The sequence below is a fragment of the Neovison vison genome, chromosome 1, assembly GCF_020171115.1.
Source record: "Neovison vison isolate M4711 chromosome 1, ASM_NN_V1, whole genome shotgun sequence".
Lineage (NCBI taxonomy): Eukaryota > Metazoa > Chordata > Mammalia > Carnivora > Mustelidae > Neogale > Neogale vison.
This window is the reverse complement of record NC_058091.1, coordinates 139,276,945-139,296,907: the sequence shown is the minus strand read 5'-3', so window position 1 is coordinate 139,296,907 and position 19,963 is coordinate 139,276,945.

The window sequence follows — 19,963 nt, the reverse complement described above, 5'->3', positions numbered from 1 at the left end:
AACAAACTGTCAGCGGAGCTTGAACTCTTAAAACGGAATCTTGATATCAGTCTATTTTTCAAACCCGTCCAAACGTTCTGATGTGTAACTCTGTGAAAGCCTGTGTGCAAATGCGTAGTAAACATCATTTTTCTTCTTTTTTTTTCTTTAGGCCTTGAGATATAATTATTAAAGCTTCAAATGTCTGTAGTGATATTCGCAGGATATTCAAATTTGGATCACAAGAATGAAACCATCTAAGATCTTTCCTCAGAATTATTCACGGAAGATAATTCTGCCCTCCCGCACCCACAAATCTGTAGGTAGACCATGGACATAGCCAGAAAATTTAGCAAGCATACTCAAAATGGTCAAATTGATTCTCAAAATAAAGAACTCCGCATTTAAACACAACAGGTAAAAAATTTTCCACCCCCAAAATAAAACAAAACATTGCTGAAATCATGTGCAAAAAGCGACATGTCAAAAATGCTGAGTAGAATTGCAAGATTTAGGAGTCCTCGTTTGCTACACGAGCTATTGAAGAGTTTACTGATAAACTTTCTGAAAAAAAAAAAAGGAAAGGATAACATTTCTTAAACAGCTGATTGAGAATTGTTTTTATTAGTGAACTACATAGATACCCATTGGAGAAAAATACCTATGACGGTATGAGTTATTTTTAATAAGAATATGGTTAATTTTGCAGAAATTTAAACTGTGAAATAAAGATTTCTTTAAATTGAGCAGGGCTAATGTGCTTTTTATCCTTTCTTTCACTAGGGAGGTAAAAATCACTTTTCCTACCCTCGTCCCCTCCCCCACTGCCCACCCCTCTCTCCGACTGGGGCTAGGAGAAATTCTTAAGACCAAGAAGGCACTGGGTAGAACGTTGTTGTTCTCTCTTGCCAATGCTTCTTAATCCCTATCTACCAATCTTCCCCGCTATTTCATAAAAAGGGGATCCCAGCTGTGCCAAATTGTGTGAAAGCTGTATAATTTCAAGCCACACAAGCCACAGGGGTTTAGGACAGAAATTAACAAATATGTTTCAGCTTGAAACCTCACCTAGAAAGAATATCAACTAGTTTCTCAAACATTCGTAGGCCAGAGACCCCATCATCTTGCTTTTTAAGAACCCAAGAGTGAGGATTACCATGAGAAAGGTCTTTTAGAATTGGATCTTGCTTGTCACAGAAACGTCCACCTTCTGCGAGTGCTCAAGTAGAGAAGTAGACGGCTCAGGTTCCAGTACTGAATTTGCCACCAACTAGTTGTATCATCGTTGCCAATTTCCTGCAATTCTTTGGCCCAGATTCCTGTCTATAAAACGAAAAAAAAAATGAACTAGATTCTGTAAGGATCCTTCCAGTTCTAATAATATGGTATTGTATAAGTTATATTTCTAGACTGTGATTAAGTAATAGACCACTCTCTCCCCAATTCTCTACATCCAGCTGGATTTACCAAGACCGTTTCGTTCTTGCAGACGCACTGAGAGGTGGTGTTAGGTTTGGAAACCAGACTCATTGCTGGTACCCATCTCAGGTCACTTCTCCGTGCCACTGAATGTGCATCTCATCTCCTTAGTTCCTTCTAGAGACATCCCGTATCATCGCTGGTTCTTCTCGGGCATTGGGATCCTCCTGATGTTCTATGGGAGCATTAAAATATCAAAGAGAAAAGCAAGGCTGGGTATGGAACTCTGGGCTGCCATATATGTTTGGGTCACTCCTTGGAGGACTGAGGATCCGTAAACACCAGGACCTCCTTCCTTTTAACCCTTCTTTTAACCTTGGAGAGTTATCCTCAGGATAGCATCAACATTCAGTCCCTGTAAGTAGAGCTCAGACGACCATCTGAAAGAGTAAGTTTTACAGCATCATCCATGAGACCTGACACAGGAGAGAATTTTCCCGCACTCGGAATGCCAGCGGGTGCCGCCATGAGGAGCTGCAAACGGGGAAGCGAATCCACTCCATCCTACGAGGAGCCCTTCCTGTTTTGTCAGCCAGCATGGTTTCCTAAATCTCAGATTGCAACAGAACTGTTCTGCAATTCCATGGCTAGCTATTTCGGGAGCCTAACACAGCAGGACAAATGTGCACAAGTCCACACAGTAAGACAGAAGAATTAAAAATGTATTTACCATCTGTTGGTAGTTTCCTTACGGGGCTTTTTTCTTTTCCTTTACTGCAGCCACAAATAGGGTCTTCTTACTTCCTTCCCTGCTCAGAGAGCAGAGTTCTCTCTTCACATCATTGCAAACACAGGGTTTTTTTGGTTACCTTCTCCTTCTTCTTCTTCTCCTTCTTCCCCTCTTTTAAATTCCCCCGGAGTGTTAACTCTGGGACGATTTTGGGTTCTAGGATCATTTCCTTCACATATAAAGTGGAACGAGTCTGTGACGAGGTTGTAGTGTTTTGTACATTTTTCACGGCTAGGTTGGTTTCAGATCCTATACTTGTGTTCTGGGCACAGTGGACTCTAGGAAGCTCCAGTGGGGAACAGGAGGCTAACTGAATGGAAGTCAAGTCCTTAAATTGAACTTGGGAATTCGTATTGGCCCTTTACAGTCTACTTAATCCTTACCATGATGGGATGTGCCAGATGGGAGCCAACATTTCTAATAGGAAAGGATCCGAGGGACGTGACCCTGGACTTCAAGGGAAAGCCATTTACAGGCATGTGATAGCATAGGCAAAAATCATAAGCGAGAGTATAGCTTTGCTAGTTGAGAAAAAGTAGAGCTTTGTTAACTACTTTGGTTGACCTGAAGCCTTTGGTTAATGTTGGAATGCTCAATTCTCAACAAAAATCACTCGCTTTCATTTCTGAGGTGCACATCTCATTTGCACAAAAATAAAATCTAATAAATAGAGGTGGGTATTGAACGTGTTGCTTTAGCCAAAATATTACGATGTGGTGTTATGACTCTTACTGACCTATTTCACTCGAGTTTTGTTAAAAATTTGTTAAAAAATTGTTAAAAATTCTCAGGCTGCATAGGTGGGTAACTTCACCTTGAAAAAACTGGGCAACCTGGGGCCCTATGCAAGACCTTTAAACTCCAAGTCTCAGTTTAATCACCAAAGAAATGGGGATCACGATCTTTCCCTCAGTGTATCCTTGTGGGATTAGAGGCGATGAGGTTTGCAAAACTCTTATCATGTTGCCTGGCATAGAGTAAGAGCTTGATAAGTGGTAGCTTTTATTAGGATTATTAGAAACCATAGCTATGCTACCATTTTTCTCAAAACCTGCCATCAGCTTTATACATTCTCTTCAATTCTACCTTTGAATTTTGTGTTTTAAAAAGTTCTTCGTGAATCTGAGCCTGATCATGAAATTCAGCCTGTTCTGACTCAGCTTTATTAGTGACACCAGACATAATTAAGTCAAAGATCAAGTAAATAGAATAGGCATTTGTACAGGATTAGCTGTAATAAGACTGCTGTTGTGTTGGACCTTACGAGGCTTTGTACATAGTAGGTCTGGAAAAATATCATCGCTCATTTAACAATCAATATATCTCTAATGGGTATCTATCATGGGCTAAGGACTCTTCTAGGCACTTGGGGTTTATCAGTGAGTAAGACAGACAAAACCCCTGTTCTCCTGACAAACAAAAATTTTAAAAATTAAAAAATAAAAGAAACGACACAGAATGCTCTAAGGTAATGCATTTATGGAATAACAGAGCAGGGCAAAGTGGGTCAGGAAAGTCGGAGGGTATAATTTTAAGGAGAGGGAGGTCACATTAGGCTTCTCGGGTAGGCTTTTTTTTTTTTTTTTTTTTTTTTTTTTTTAGAAAAATAAAAAAAAAGACGGAAGAAGGTGGAGAAGGGAGCCCTGGATAGTCAAGGAAAAGCATTCTGAGCAGAGGGACCAGCAAGCAGAAAGGCCCCGAGGCAAGAGAGAGTGTGGCTTGTCTGAGGACCAGCAAAGACGACATTGAGGCTGGAGCCCTGGGAGCAAGGAGAGAGTGATGGGCTATGGGATCTGAAAGATTGAGGGCGTCCTGATTGTGTGGGGGCTTTGTGGGCCATGGGAGGACCTTGACTGTGACTCCAAGGGGAGTAGAACCATTGGAAGCTTCTGAGCCAAGGGGAGGCATCACATGACGCAGACCACTGGCTGCAGTTTGGGCTGCTAAGCGCAGGAACAGAGACAGTTTAGGAGACTGGTGGGAAAACCCTAGTGAAGGATGGTAATGCTTTAGCTTCCATGGTGGCAGTCCACGTGGCAAGAAATGGTCAGATTCTGGCTCTCTTTTGGAGGTAGAGCTGGTTGGATTTGGGGGGCAGATTGGATGTGGGCAACAAAAGAAAGAGAGGAGTAGAGATGCTTTTGAACCCAGATGGTTGAAAGGATGGAGTTACCATTTCCTGAGGTTTGTATGCAAGTCTTGGTGTTTACATCCCATGACGAGTCTGAGAATAGATACCTCAGGATTCTGGGCTTGAGTGTAAATCAGAAAGACTGAGGTTTTTATAAGCACTTTTACAAGACTCCAATGAACCATTAAACAACCACCACCAACAACAACCAGCCGCAGTGATTTGGTTGTATTTACTTAATGCCAAACAATTAGTGTAGTTCTCTAGCCTTTTTTCCTCAACCTGTTCCACACACTGGAATGCCATTTCTGAAGCAGGTCGCCGCTGGTACCTTCTGGAATCTGGCAGAGGGACCTGAGGAAGCCGGTGGATGACTTTTGAGCTGAGGCCCACTGGGGAGCACAGGCTGCTCCCTTAGACCTCTGCCCCCCCAAACCCTGTGCCTGGGGCCAAAAGCCAGCCTTCATTGGAATGATGGGGGATGGTTCTGGAAGGTTCTTGACAACTTTCCTACTCCATCGGACCTTTTGTGTATTGGTGGTGTCATGAGAGACCATCCACACATCCAGAACTGATGACCTTTGCAGATTTATAAAGGAAAGAGATCAGACTGTATAGGTAAATAAAGAGAAAAAAGGAAGAACACAACAGGTCTGGAATCACAGATCTCATTAAGAGGGTGTATTGGTTTGCCCAAGCTACAGTAACAAATGGCCACAAACTGGGTGGCTTGAAACAAGTTCTCTCACAGTTCTGGAAGCTAGATATCAGACTTAAGGTGTCAGCAGGGCCGTGCTTCCCCTGGGGCTCTAGGGAAGCATCCTTCCTTGCCTCTTCTAGCTTCTGGTTGCTTGTCTTATGGCAGCGTAATACTGGCCTCTGTCTTTGCTTGGCCTTCTTCTCTGCATCCACTCTGGGTCTCTGTGTTCCTCTTCTTCTTAAGAGGTTAGCAGTCCTATTGAATTAGGGACCATCCTAACCCAGGAAGACCTCATTTCAACGAATGACATCTGCAAAGACGCTGTTTGCAAATAAAGCCACACTCAAGAGCTGCTGGGCTTAGGACTTCAGTCCATCTTTTTGGGGGGGCTAAGGATTCACCCTGCCACAGAGGGCAACAGGAACTCACGTGAAGAAATGACCTGTGGGACGAGGCATCGACGAGGAGTCATGAACTAAAGGAAAACAGTTGCATGCTGAAATGATAAGCAGAGGTCAAGATGGTCTGGAGAGGTACAGGAAGTGTTCTGATAAGAGACGCTCTCACTTAGGATACTCTTTCCATCTGTGCTGATGGCCCTGATTTTTTTTTTTCTGTCAGAGTTTTAAAAAAATATTGTATAAATAAAAAGAATAAGAAAATAGCACTTCTCTGACTCACACGTTGGGCAGAGCACAGACTTTTGTGATCATCAGGAAAGACTTCACAGAAATGTTGATGTTTGTGCAGGATCTCAGGGTATGAGGATAAGTCACCATGCAAAGAAGAGGTGCTGGGGGGGGTTGTTGAGGGGAGGGGGCTTCCCATACAGACAGACAAGCACATGCAAAAGCACAGTGTTATTTCAGGGATAAACTCTTTACTTCTGCAAGCAGGGTGAAAAGCCTTTAAAGGCAATGCTGATCTCCTCGACCCAATCTGCATTACTGAGAAACAGTGTTATAAAATGAAGGCGGGGAGGAGGGGGACGTTTTTGGTTTTAATCAATGCACAAATAGCCCACGGATAACCTGAAAGAACACGAGGAGCCTATAGAGGGAGGAGTTAATTGCTGGACGCATTCGCCAAAGCACAAATCTGGAAACCCCACCCTCAGCCAGATCTGGAGAAATCAAAGGGCTGAATGTGGTATAAATTCTTCTGCCCTGATTGCATAAGGAGATCTGCCAACATTTTTTCTCTGATATATTCCTTTCTGCATCAAGGACTGAACCGGGTTCTGAAAAACCCGATGGTGAACTGAGATGGGCAGTTCTGAATCACCCCCACGATCTAGGAAAATGAACTCCCCACTGAGCTCCCCGAAGAAGCACCCTCGCTTGTGGCCCCTGACATCGGGCATCAGGATCTGGCCGGGATCCTGTCATAGAGCGACTCCCCTTTTTTGGCAGAAGAATGTACAGGATGCCAGTAAAGTTCACCCTGGGTCATCTAAGTCTCTTTAAATGCGCGATGATTCATTGCTGGGGTGGGGGAGAGAGAGGACCGTGAGGGGGAAGGAAGTGCGGAGCGGAGAGGCGGAGCGATGTAATTATGAAATTGACTGCAGGGAAAAAAAAAAAAAAGCGAGCTCTGGGAGTGATGGGGTCACATGTTCTTACTATTGGTGTTTCAGCTACAACTTTTCCACGGGGGAGGAGGGGGGAGGGGAGGGGCTGGGAACCAGATCCCGGAAGGTGATTGGCTTTCGGAGGGGATGCGGGCACCAGACGCCTGACATATTTATTAGCCTCCCAACGTGTGGCTTTCTCCTCCTTTCTGACAAAGAGAGAAAAGCTCTCTGGTGACAGTACAGTTAGAATAAAAATCTGGCTGCAGTGGTAGGAGGGAACCATTCGTCTTCTTCTATTTGATTTACTCGCACTCGGGCTGACAGGGTCTTCCATTCTGTGCGTTCGTTTTGTACTTAAAAAGGGATTGTTTGTAATTTACAGCTTAAGTCGGAGTGCTATTATTCTGCTCTGTCAGAAAGCATCTGTGGCAGGAGCTTTTGTTTCCGGTCTATGCTGCAGACACCCGGGCAAATCGGCATCTTCAGGCGTCAGTCTAGAGAGCTTCCCCAACTCTGCCAGCAGGGAAACTTGCAAGGGGCCTGGCAGAAAAGGGTTCTTTCTGCAGATAACAGACAGCCCTCTCTGAAAGCCAGCTTCCTCCGTGAACTCTAGTTATGTAGGTCAAAAAGCGAAGTTTGCCAATGCATTTTTTCCCTGACCCTGCCTTTTTGGGGATAAATTTGATAAATTCCTCATAAAATAATTTTCTTAAACCCTCCCCCCCCCCCCCCCCCCCCCGCCACCACCACTTTATTTGGGTTAGCTTCTCCTGGCCCATGTTGACTCAAGAAAAATAAAGTAAGTGAGAGAGCTCAAAACGGTGTATTTTAATGTCATACGCTGGAAAAACAAAGAACTCCCATAGCAATCTGATGTTTATTTTTTTAGCCCGTTGTTGCCCCCATCTTCTTTTGAAGGCATCCCAAGCTCAAGATGTACAACCCATCAACTGCCACTACAAGTTCAAACAACGGTGGCTTTGGGCTTTGATATTAATTTGGGAAATGTATTTCTTTTGAGGAAACAAAATGCCAAATTGTTAATGAAATGCTTTTAATAGATGCCCAAATGCTCCCAGCCAGTAGCAAGCAAAGTTCAACTCACTTGTCCTAAGCCTAAAAAGGTCCCTTCTCTTTTCATGTTACAAGGTCTCTGTTCTGCAGATGGTGAAGACCATATATTCTGATCCTTCATAGGTCACTGCATTACTTTTGATCTTGGTCACAGTTGTATTGATGAACATCTCTCTGGGTCTTGCTTGCAAACTAAATAATGATGGCTAAAAATCACCTCATTTCCTTTTGACATGCTCTGTTGTACTGAATGTATTAGAACGTGTTTCTTAAAACACGGATTTCCTTTTGATGGCCTTGACTTGTTTTCTAGTTAAGTGGCAATTATGTAATTTTCATTATGAGTGCTCGTCGGTCACTAGAAGGTATCCACCCCCAGACCGTTTAGCTACAGGCAGCAATGGCAGCTGTAACTCTAGAATGCTATACTTTCTAAAACAGAGCGTTAAGTTTTCTAGCAGCTTCCCCAGGGTGGGAAAGGACCGGAGATCCTCCCAAAAAAGACCTAGTTAGAGATGAACCTAACAAATCTATGTTTTGCAGGCCCATGCTAGATCTGCCAGTGAGATTTCGGCTCAGTCCCAGGGGTCAATTTCACCAGGGAGAAGGCCCATGTTGTATTAGATAGTGCAAGGGGGAAACCTCTGGAAGGTAGAAAATAATTAAGTGATCTACCACACTCCTACAGAAAGCCATGCCAGGATCCTGAAGTCTCCAACTGTGGATTCTTAGAACTCATTCCTGTACCTCTCAGCCCCCTTAGCTCTACCAGTGCTGTCCACTTGAAATATAATATGTGGCCCTTCCATATGCACAATTTATAAAATTTTATAGTAACCACAGTAAGGCGTAAAAGGAAATATGCAAAATTAATGTTAACAATCAATTTTATGTAATCTAACATATGCAGGATAGTTTCAACATTTAATCAATACAAAAGGATTGAGGAATACATATGTGTAAGTATGTATGTATGCATATGTGTGTATGTACATGTTCATACTAAGTCTTTGAAACCCAAGGTATATTTCATACTTACAACACTCATGCGCTTGAACTAACCACAGTTCAAGTTCCAAATAGCCACGCTGGAGAGTGCAGACCTATCCCAAAGCACTTGTTTTGATTTTAAATCATAGATGGAATCTTATTGAAAATTGCCTAATGTGTATGCTGTTAAATTATGAAGTGTTGGTAGACTACAGTAACTTTAATTGCACTCTTGACTATCGGTGATGTCATTTGGATTGGCCAAAAGCCAGTCTTGCTACAGTTTGGTGGAGGGTCAAATAAAGATGATTCAGGATCATCAAGAGTCTCTGCTCTGCACAGGGCCCGGTGACTGTAGTTTGGGTGTGGTGAGCTTGACCTCAGACTCTATTGTGTGAGCAATGTGCCCGTTTGTTTTCGGTTTCTTTTACTTTTCTGGCCTCAGCAGCTTCATTTGGGAGTGCAATTTAAGAAAGATATATTTGTTTTGCCAGGACACTCTGATTGGCTCGGATTTTCAAATGACATATGTAGGGTAACACCCTCCCTGTAATAGCATGGTTAAAGGTCTGTCAGTGTTTCCGTTAAAAATTCAAACTTTCCAGGATTTATTACACAGCCATAACGAATGGCTCCAGGCAGAAACTTGGCAAATCCTTCTTGAATGTAGGAGGAAATCTTTTTTTTTTTTTTGACAATTTTTAAAAGGGGGAAAAAATAAACAAGTGTTTACCACTTCCATTTACTCATGTGATTCTTTTGATAGGAAAGACATTCAGAGAAAAGACACAGCCTATCTTTATGTTTTGTTTGTTTTACAAACTTGAGATATTAATATGAGCTTGCAAGTCAAATTTTGCCAGAAAGGTCTATAATTGTCCTCCTACCGGACAAGTTTTCAAGGATTCTAGTATTGGATTCTCAGGTTCCTACGTCTGATGAACATACTGATTGGGGAGGTGCTGGGTCAGTTGATGATGAGTCTTTACTCTTCATCCTGGCAAACATGGACAGTTTCAAAAGATACAATTTGTTTTGGTGGGAATTCCTTGCAGACAGAGAGTTCCTACTCATCTAGATTCTCAGGGTCTAGTTATTGTAGAGGTACAGTACACGACTATGGGAGAATGAATGATAAATACATAAAAAGCATCTTGAGAATTAAGACACAGTCTCTGTTCCTATTTAAATATTCTCTTATTAAATATTTGCTATCTAGTAACTTGGGACAATCTTTGAAACGGTAAACAGCATGCTGCTGGATCTTTCACGTCTATGCCTTCCCCTATCTGTGAACACCTTGGTGGGTTATTATAGCAATTAAACGACCCAATGCTTCGAACGCACAAGCCAGTTCCAAAACTTTTTTGAGGCTTGCCTCTCTCTTGTCTCTTCTACCTCTTGGGAGTATCTATCCAGAAGTCTCTGGAAAATGTGAAATGCTGTGAAGATATCATTCAAACGCAAATGCTCACCACTGCAAATGTTAAGGATAACCCCCCTCCAATTACTGGGAAAGTAAAACATGGTGAGAAAGTGCACATTCTCTCCTTGACATATCTGAGTCCAAATCAACCTGATTTATCTGATGTTGTGCTGGGCTGATGGACCCCAAAGCTTTTGAGATATGTAGGAGATAGGGGCACCTGGGTGGCTCACTGGGTTAAGCCTCTGCCTTTGTCATAATCTCAGGGTTCTGGGATCGAGCCCCGCATCGGGCTCTCTGCTCAGTGGGGAGCCTGCTTCCCCCTCTCCCTCTGCCTGCCTCTCTGCCTACTTGTGGTCTCTCTCTGTCAAATAGATAAATAAAATCTTAAAAAAAAAAGATGTATAGGAGGTACTCTTAGAGTGACCTTTTTCTGTATTCTATTATTTTTTCCTCAGTTTTACTGAGAAGTAATTGGCATACACCACTGTGTAAGTTTAAGGCGGACAGTGTGTTGGTTTGATTCGCATCTGTTGTGAAATGGTTGTTTTCTTTTTTTTCCACTGGAGAAAAGCGAAGGGGTCTTTTCTGAGTATGACTTTTGAAGTCCACTTAAAAAAATGAAGTCTAGAACTGTAAATAATATGTCTATATTCTACTTAACATCCAATCTGTTCACTTATTTCATTGTTATAACCCTGTAAGCTGTTTGTGTTTGCTTATTTTTGCTTCATTTTGTTTTGAACTATGTAAGAAAGAGGCTACTTTCAGTGAAAACATAGACTACGATTTAAAATCCTTCATGATTCGGAGGGCTTGTATGCTTGTTTTATTAAGCACTCTTGTGCTCCCTCTGCTGCCGTGAAGAAAACCTTCACATTCAAGACCCCACGACATTCCTCAGAGTCCACTTGGCAACGATGAAGCTGATTTCCACATGAAATCAGGGCTCTCGTCTGAAATACAGTACTATTGGACCAAAACATAAAATGTAATCGCGTTTCATTAAAAAGTGCAAATTATTTAAAGGCGGAGGGAATAAAAAAGGAATAAACTGAAGAATTAAGTTCTACATCTGTCGGCAAATGCACCTAGACAGCCCTGTATTACAGACAGCGTTCTTGATAGCGTAGCGTGATCGGAAATCACCGGAGGTGCTGGCTAAAAGGTGGTTTGCAATTCAGTAGGTCTGGGATGGATCTCTCATTCTGAATTTCTTCAAAAGCTCCCAGCTGCTCCGAAGATAAGGCTTCTAGCAGCAAGATGTAATACATAATAATATGATATCAAATATACTCAATAGCCCACTTTAAGCCCTCAAAAGTAGATACTATCAAAACAATGAATTAGATGTAAGGGATAAAAAATGATTTTCCATGGCATTTGAGCAACATAGAACACAGACTAGGAGTAAGGCTAGGCAGGCCTTATCTCTCAATTTCTTTTTAAGTTTGACTTATGCTTGTATGAATACAATATCAGATTTATGAATAGGATTGTAGTACTACATATTTGCCTACTGGCTTCTCGAAAGCCCTGCCCTTTCACTGAGTTTCTGTCTGCACAAGAGAGCCTTGTTTTTAAAGAATGAGTGTCAGTTATTTGCACGTTTAATATTTTGCCACCTGAAAATAAAACATTTCAGTACTAAAGGTAATGGAACAGATCAGGAGAATACCGCTTTGCAGGAAGGAATAGTTCCAGACGTTAACAGCACTTTCTGGCTTTAATCTTAATAACTAAGAAAGTAAATGACACATTTCTTATTAATTGTTTTTACTGTTTGGGTAATATACATACTTGGCGTCCTTAAGGGAACATTTAAATTAATTGACTCGCTCTAATCTGAATTATGGGTTTTAATTTGTTTAAGGCTGTTAAAATAACTTAAACTGCCTGTGTCAGTGTAATAATTAAAATATTAGCTGTTTTTGGCTGAAAAAAAAATCTCTCAATGTAAAAATGTCTAAAAATAGAGTGAAGGTGGATTGGACAGTCTGCAGAAGAAAAAAAACAACTCAGTTAAGCCAAACACATGGCAACCAATATTTTCTGTTACAAAGATATTTTAGATGGAGTTAGTTTTTAAGAAAGCTGTCCGAAGCGGAGATGAATAGCAGAAGGTCTGTTTATTCGCAAGGCGGTACTAACCATGCCCGCAGCACAAAGCACACGTCTTTTCAGTGCCCAACCCACTGCTTCTGATCCTTTCGGGAGCCAGCCCAGTCTGCCAAGCCGGGGGAGGAGTCAGTACCCGGTTCTGTTCTGAGATATTAGCCTTCACCTTGATAATGCTTGTCAACAACAAAACGCCAGGAAGAGCCTTTTCAGGAAACTGATTTCAACTGTCCACTAGAGGCTGTAATGAGACCAACAATGTCACTTTAGACCAACCTGGGGCTTTAAACTGTAGCAATCATTGCGTTTTAAATGCGAGGGGGAAAAAAAGTTGTAGAACCCAGTAAGAGTGAACAGTAGTAGTTTTCTTTTCTTTTTTTCAAATAGCCGTGTGTATGTGCATGGTATTTCAAAATGTGAGAAAAAAAATGATTTCCGGGGCTCTCCACCTTCCTAGTTGTTAGTATGCTTATTTTTATTTCTGTAGCACGTTGGCTCTACGATACAGTTGTTTAAAAGCTGACACATTTCTCTTGGTGATTCTGTATCCTGCTTCAGTTGGTGACTAACCGTTAGGTCATAAGGAAACTCAGCCAAAGGTTTCTCCAATACAGCTTACAGTCAATAGTGGTGGCTTCCAGGGAGAAACTTGGGTGGAAAGATCATGTTTCTAGACACTTGGTTCTAAGCACCTGAAAGAGGTCAAATGCTGCCCCGACACCTACTGGTCTTCCAGAATTATCTGCAGCAAGGAGCTCCGCTGCACTGAGCTCCCTTCAGCATGGAGGGAGCCTTCGCTTTTTTCCAGGCGCCACACCTGTTGGCAAGGGGCACCCCTGCACGGAAGATTCCTTCCCACCGAGAGCTCACACCTGGCGGTGGTACACGCAGAGGGGGCGGGGTAGTGGGCCGCTGAGAACCGCGCTTCACAATTGAGCGCAGAGGAAGTTCCTCCGCGTGGATTCACGAGAACTGCCATCTGATGCTCGGTTTGCTTTCTGTATCTCCTGCACTGGTTACCTCATTTCCGATTAAATTAATGATCCCGAATTAGCTGCGAGAGGAGTGCGCGGGTCGTCTTCCCAGGCTGGGGCCGGGGACTTCAGTACTCAAAGCGGATTTGCAGACCTGCAGAAAGCGAAAGGGGAGGTGGGGGCAGGGAGGACACCCGCTTTCAGAGGCAGGAAAGGTGACGGTGCACATGCAGTCGCGGGGACCCTTCAAACTTTCCTGAGTTGCACGCACAGGCAGTCCGCGCAGCCCCGCGGTCCTGGTTCCGGAACGAAACCGGTTTGGGGGTAAAAGTGCACGACGATCCGAGTCAGCCCTCTTAGACGATTCTCGGCGCGCCCGGGGCGAAGGGCACGTCGGGATCACACTTGACCCCCCCCCCCCTTCCCGGGGTGGGTATTTCGCCGGCTGCGAGCTGAAGCCCGACACCCCTCCGAGAGTCCTCCAGGGCGCCCTGAGTTGCACCCCGCTGTCGCTCTGTCCCCTCCAACTAGGTGCAGGGACCCGGGGAGGCGCGCGAGGACCGACCGGTCACCGCTAAAATTACCTCATCGCTCCAGCTCCCCGCCCCTTTCCCAAACCTGGAAGAAGCGTCCCCTCCGGCCGGAGTCGCACCCCCCGCCCCCTGCTCCCGAACCAGTCTCGGGCCACGCGCCGCCTCCCCGGGGGCCGCCGGGCCCGGGCCGCGCGCAGCCAAGGGTTAAGGGCGCCGGCCGGCCGGCCGCCGCGCGGTGCGCTCGCGGTGCTCCGAGCCGCTCGCCCCGCCGCCCGCCAGAGGGTGCCCCCCCACCCCCAAGTCGGATCCTTAAGCTGCGGCGGCGGCAGCCAACTGCTCCATATTTGGCTTCTATTACACATTTACATACTGGAGCGAGCGAGCGAGCGAGCGCGAGAGAGCGCGAGGGAGGGAGGGCGGGCGGGCGGAGGGAGGAGGGAGGGGAGGGGAGCAGGGGGGGTAGGAGGAGGAGGACGAGGAGGAGGAGGAGGAGGACGAGGAGGAGGAGGAGGAGGAGGACGAGGAGGAGGAGGAGGAGAGAGCAGAGTATACCGCAGACATCATTTCTACTACAGTGGCGGAGCCGTACAGGACCTGTTTCACTGCAGGGGGATCCAAAACAAGCCCCGCGGAGCAGCCGCCAGAGCTACAGCAGCCGCAAGACACTGTTTCTCTCCCTCTGCCCCCCCTTCCCCACGCAACCCCAGATCCATTTACACTTTACAGTAAGTGGCTATTTTTTTTTCTCCTCTGATTCTCTCTTCCCCCTCCCCCATCCCCTTCGCCCCTTATTTAGATTAAAATTTTGCCTCTGCTCCCGCTCTCCAGAGAGGGGCAAAAGCAACAACCAGCAAACAAACCCCAAACCCCAGTCGCCGGCACAGAAAACAGCTGGAAGAGGAGCGAAGGAAATCGACGCGTCGTGTTGTGTTGTGTGTGTGTGTATGTGTGTGTATGTGTGTGTGTACATACAACCTTCTCCCGCTCCAGCCTCCCGGGCCGACACCCCCGCTCCGGGCGCAGGGACTGACGACAGGGGGCTGCGGGGCCGGTGGGCGCCCGCCAGGCGAGGGGGCGCGCCCGGGCTGGGGGTGCGGGCGCGGGCGCGGGCGGGGAGAGCGGCGGCGGCGCCCCGCTCCGGCGGCTGCCGGTCCGGCCGCGAGTGCGGAGAGCCGCGTCCCCCTCCCTCGAGGTGGCGTAGGGGTAGCGGCGGCGGCGGCGGCGGCGGCGGCGGCAGCGGCCGGGGGTCGCGCGCTGCCCCCTCCTGCCGCCGCCCCCTCCTCAGCCCTCTCCCCACGGAGGGCGGCGGAGCGAGTGGGTCTGGAGGAGGGCCGGGCTTCCCCGCGGGGTGGCCGCCCGGCCTCCGAGCCCGGGGCGGGGGTCTCCCCGCGGAGGCCGGCCTCGCCGGGTGCGCGGCTGCGGGCCGGGACTTTGCGCGCGGCCGGGCGCCGGGCGGTGGGAGCGCGGGGGGCGCGGAGGGGTGGGCGCGGGGGGGAGCCGACGCGCGGGTGCCGGCGGCGCGGCTGGAGCGGCGGCAGCGGCCCTGCTGTCGCCGCCGCCGCCACTGCCGCCCTCTTGGTGCGGCCGCTTCCTGATCATGTGCAGCCGCCGCCGCCCGGAGCCGGCAGCCCGCGAGCGCCCCAGCCCGGGCCGGCGCCCCCGCCAGCGGCCGCGGCAGGAGCGGAGGAGCGGCGGCGGGCGCTGCCCTGCCGGCGCGGGGAGTGAGCGGCTGCGCGGCTGCTGGGAGGGTGAATGAAGCCAGGAGGAGGGGAAGGAGGAGGCGGCGGCGGCGGAGGAGGCGCTGCGGGGACTGGGATGCGCCCTGGAGCCCCGCGGCTCGTTCACTCTGGGCCGGGCCGGAGACTCCGCCACTCCCGCGGCCGCCGCCGCCGCCGCCTCCTACGTGGTTCCAGCGCTGCGAGCAGGCCGGTCCCGCAGGGGGCAGGGAAGGGGCCGGCCGGGCGGAGCGAGAGGTGAGGCGGCGGCGGAGCGCGGCGTGAGTGTGAGTGAGTGCGTGCGCGTGTGAGTGCTTGTGTGTGAGAGTGTGTGTGTGTGTGTGTGTGTGTGTGTGTGTGTTTGTGCGCGCGCGGGGGGGGGTGCGGCGAGGGCCGTCGCGCTGGGGAGCGGCCCCTCGGTGGCCACTTGGCTGACTCTGCGGCGCCCCGACCCCTCCCCAGCCCCCCGCCCTCGGGCCGCCTTCCTAAACTCCGGGGTTTGTGCTTTCATTTTATTTCCGACCACGTAGGGGGCTGACTGGAAGCGGTGGAACAATTCAGGTTTTCTGGGGAGATTGAGCAAGGACCTTAGTGGGGGGTGGAAGTAGGGTGGTGGTGAAGATCTTGCCAGAAAACAACAACAACCAAAAAAAAAAAAAATCAGTTTCCAAGGACCGTGGGGTTCGGTTCAACCCTGTGGCTGTTCTGTTTTGTTTTGCTTTCCTAGTATATAATCCTGCAGATAAGAGGGTAATATAAATACTTCGGGAGATTGGGAAATTGCTGAAGAGTAGTAAGGGCAAAAAAAAAAAAAAAAAAAAAAAAAGCCAGTCGGAAGCTGGTTATATAATGCGCGATGTGGCTAACGAGAACGGCAAGCTATTTTTATTTTGTTTACCGTATGCTGTGCAGTAGGGACTCCTCCAAACTGGTTCTGTCCCCGAAGAGATTCTTAGCTTCCCTGCGAGATCCACAGGATACAATTAGTAAAATTGGAAGACCCTGGTACACCCACAGAATAAAAACTACCGCCTTAGAGTGGCCTGCTCCCTGCACACCCCTTCGTGCATGCAGGGAAATGTGTATATGCAAATAAGCTCTCCCTTGGCAATCTAGTAGTCCCATCTCAATGACATTTGTGTTTTGTAATGCAGGCTGTTCTTAATATCTAAACATTGTGGGTACGTATCGCACAGAGCAGTGGGTAGTTACTTGATGGTTATTTTTAGGCATAGCTAGTTACTTTTCCAACCCTGTTAGGGAAGCCACTTCTCTTTGGGTTTCTCAGGAGTCTTGCAGTTCCTAGAAGCCCCCCCCCCCTTAGCCCACCCTGGGGGTTATTTGTAGTGGGGTACTTGGGTTTTTTTTTTTTTTTTTTTGGTTTGGTTTTGGTTTTTTGTTTGTTTGTTTGTTTTTTGGTGGAATGAAGCCTAACCACCAATCCCGCACATGAACTCCTGGAAAGGGGTTGCACCCTAATGCTAAAGCTGTGGCATTTAATATCCTCCGACTGTCCTACGACTGTGTGAGCCTCAGTCAATATTTTAGAAGCTCCGCAGACAAATGGGCTTGGGGGCTGCCTTCTGGGTACATCTGAGGGCAAAGGGCTCCCCGGAGCCTCCTGGCGGCCCATGTTTCTCTTCCTACAGATCCGTGTCAGGGGTGTAGGTTTTCCCTGCACTTACTCTGCGGATCACTCCTGTAATTAGATCAGGCTGCCATGGCAACAGACAGTGTACCTCGTCCATTCAGGTGGGTTTGTCTTGTGCCTGGACCACTTCAAGTGTTTCATGCACGGTGTTTGCGCCGTTCCAGCCGGAGGGCACACTTCACTCCCTCAGTTATGGCGTCTTTCAGTCATTTGGCCGGGAGTCACCGGATGAGACCTCGGAGCCACTCAGCTTTGTAAAGGAGACCCACAAGCTGGTCTTGCTGGGTGTGGTATGTGAGCTCCTATCCCACACTGTGAAAGGGGCCTGGCAGGCCTGCTGATGGTGATTGTGAACAAACAAGTATTTGGTACTTGTTAGAAACCTTTCAGAGCTTACTCAAGCCACATTGCTTTTGCAGTCTGGTGCCTTTGGCCTTGTGGGTACTTAACCCCTTCGAGGGGGAGAGCACCCGTCCCTTAGAACCTATGGTGTCTGTGGCCAAGGACCGGGATTCTAAAGGGTTGACTCGGTGGAAGTTGTTTATTTAGGAATGATCTCTCCGTTGTCACATTTCACAACTTCACCGTGACAGTAGCCGCTCTAATACCAAAAAATGGGACTGACTGGAGGGGCCATTCTGAAATGGATATGTGTTTAATTTGGACTTCTTGGCCATCCTTAGTCTTTCCATCTGTCAGTTCCAAGGTTCTTCTCTCAGGTGAGAGATGATAGAGGCCTAGAGCTTGGGGACTGACGTTGGGTGATGCTTTTACACAGGAAGCAACTTGCACTGTGATATATAATTTAATGAGCATTCAATAATTTAGAGAACAGCCACTCTCCCTTTGCATTAGGGCACCCCCTCATTAGGTTCACCAGGCAACGAAAAATAATAATCCTGTTGCCGAAAAATAAAAAGGAAAGAAAAGTAAGTAGCTTTGGTGGCTGAAGCTTTTGGGGCACAGGCGAGCCACCTGGGGTGGGGAGGTATTTTTAATAATTTTCATATAGGAAAGAGAAAGTGATTGAGAATAATAATGTCTTGATTTGGTCGTGATCCTGCCAGAGTGTTTCAGTTTTCAGTTTTATAGCCCCATAGCTAAATTGGTAAATCCTCCCCCCCCCCCCCCCCCCCCCCCCGCCCCGGAGCTAGGATTTGTTCCCCACGGGGGGTTTACCACTTTCTACCATTTAGTGAGTTTATGTGGTTGGTAACTTGATTGTGGCCTGTTCAGATCAAGTGCTTCTGTGGTTAAAACAAGCTATCCCCCCCCCCAATGTAAATAGATGAGAAGCAAGGATATGGAGTAAAGCACGGAAGTTTAAGTTTTACACACTTTGGAGGTCCTGGATTATATCTTGCAATATGCAGAAAATCTCTTGCAGTAAAACGTGAATGTGTATTTTTGAATGCAAAAATAAGTATGAAAATGTACTTGATGGGGGACTGTGAAAGTCAGTATTTTCCTCTCTAGATTTCGTTTTAAGAGGGTTTGGTTCACAGAAGTGATACTTTGTGGGGAATATTATAACTAGGCTCCAGGGCCTCTGAATTGTATTTTAGTCTTAGAGATGCAAGAAAAACTCTTAGCCGTCAGATTCTATGTCAAGTGCCTGTCGAAGGCCTTACATTTCATTGTTTGTGAGTCCTGGGAAAGGCCAGCCCTAAGAGATTATTAAAACATTAGTAAACACATTTCTATGACTCCTGTGTTTGTTGTCATTACAGAGTTTAAGGACTCACATTCCTTTTGTGTAATATGCCTTTATTTATTTTTTCCATTGTGAAACATCAAGAGGAGTTTACTTGTGCGCTTACCTTGAGTGACAGTTTCTGATGACTAACACTTCGTAGCAGCAGCTCCTTTTGTTTCCTATTAGAAGTTAGTTGATAAAATAAACATTTTTTATTAAAAGCCTAAAAATTAGTGTAGGAGTGAATGTTAATTCTTCCAAATATAGCTGTGAGCAGGTAACCCATAGTTTCGACTCTGAAAACTGAAATAGTTGCATATTCACGTGACAAGTAGGAGACAGAGTGGACACCGTTTTCAGGGTGGACATCAATAATTTGGTTTCCATTGCTTTTTATTTTCAGAGTTTATTCAGTAATTTGAAAGATTGGCTTCTGTGAGAGCTTTAGACATGGACGGGCTTAACTGCTTCAAAGAACAGATTTAGTTCTGGTCATATTTCCAAGGTTATCAGAAGCAAGCCCTCCTTATTTTGTACAAGCATCAAGAATAATACATTGCAGAAATCTCAGTAGAGAGAATCATTTCTGTCCCACGGTGTTCCATACAGGACTGCCCATTTTTTTTTTTTTCAGGACTGCCCATTTTTAAGAATGAATCTTGCAGTCCTCAATTATGCTGTTCAAATGTTGGTTTCATTGAATTCAGTTTAATAAAATACTCACTCAACATGTCTTTAAGGGATGATATAATAATGAGCATACAGAATGCTGTTTTAGAGAATATTTTTAAATGTTGGCTGAAAGCGTTGTAATTGGATCAAGGTTCTGAAAAAATATATATACATGCTTAAAATTGTAGGAGCGATAAAAAGATTAAGGTAGATCATCTCTATTTGTGGAGACAGTTTTAAAAATCTTTTTTCCTGTTTCATAATTTATGTATTTTTGTCTTTATCAGTGTAGTAATATATTTTGTGATCCTTATACATAGGAACTTTCGGGCTAGCATGCTATAAATGTTTGTAATGCGTATTACCATCCTGAATGTAATGAAACCTGTTTAGAATTATTACAGACAAAAAAGCGACAAGCATTGTGTTTTCCTTGATATGGGTGATGTTAGCAGAAACGTTTCATTGATTTTTCTATAACTTTTAATGCGTACTATTTGTGGAGTAATGAAAATGCAGTGG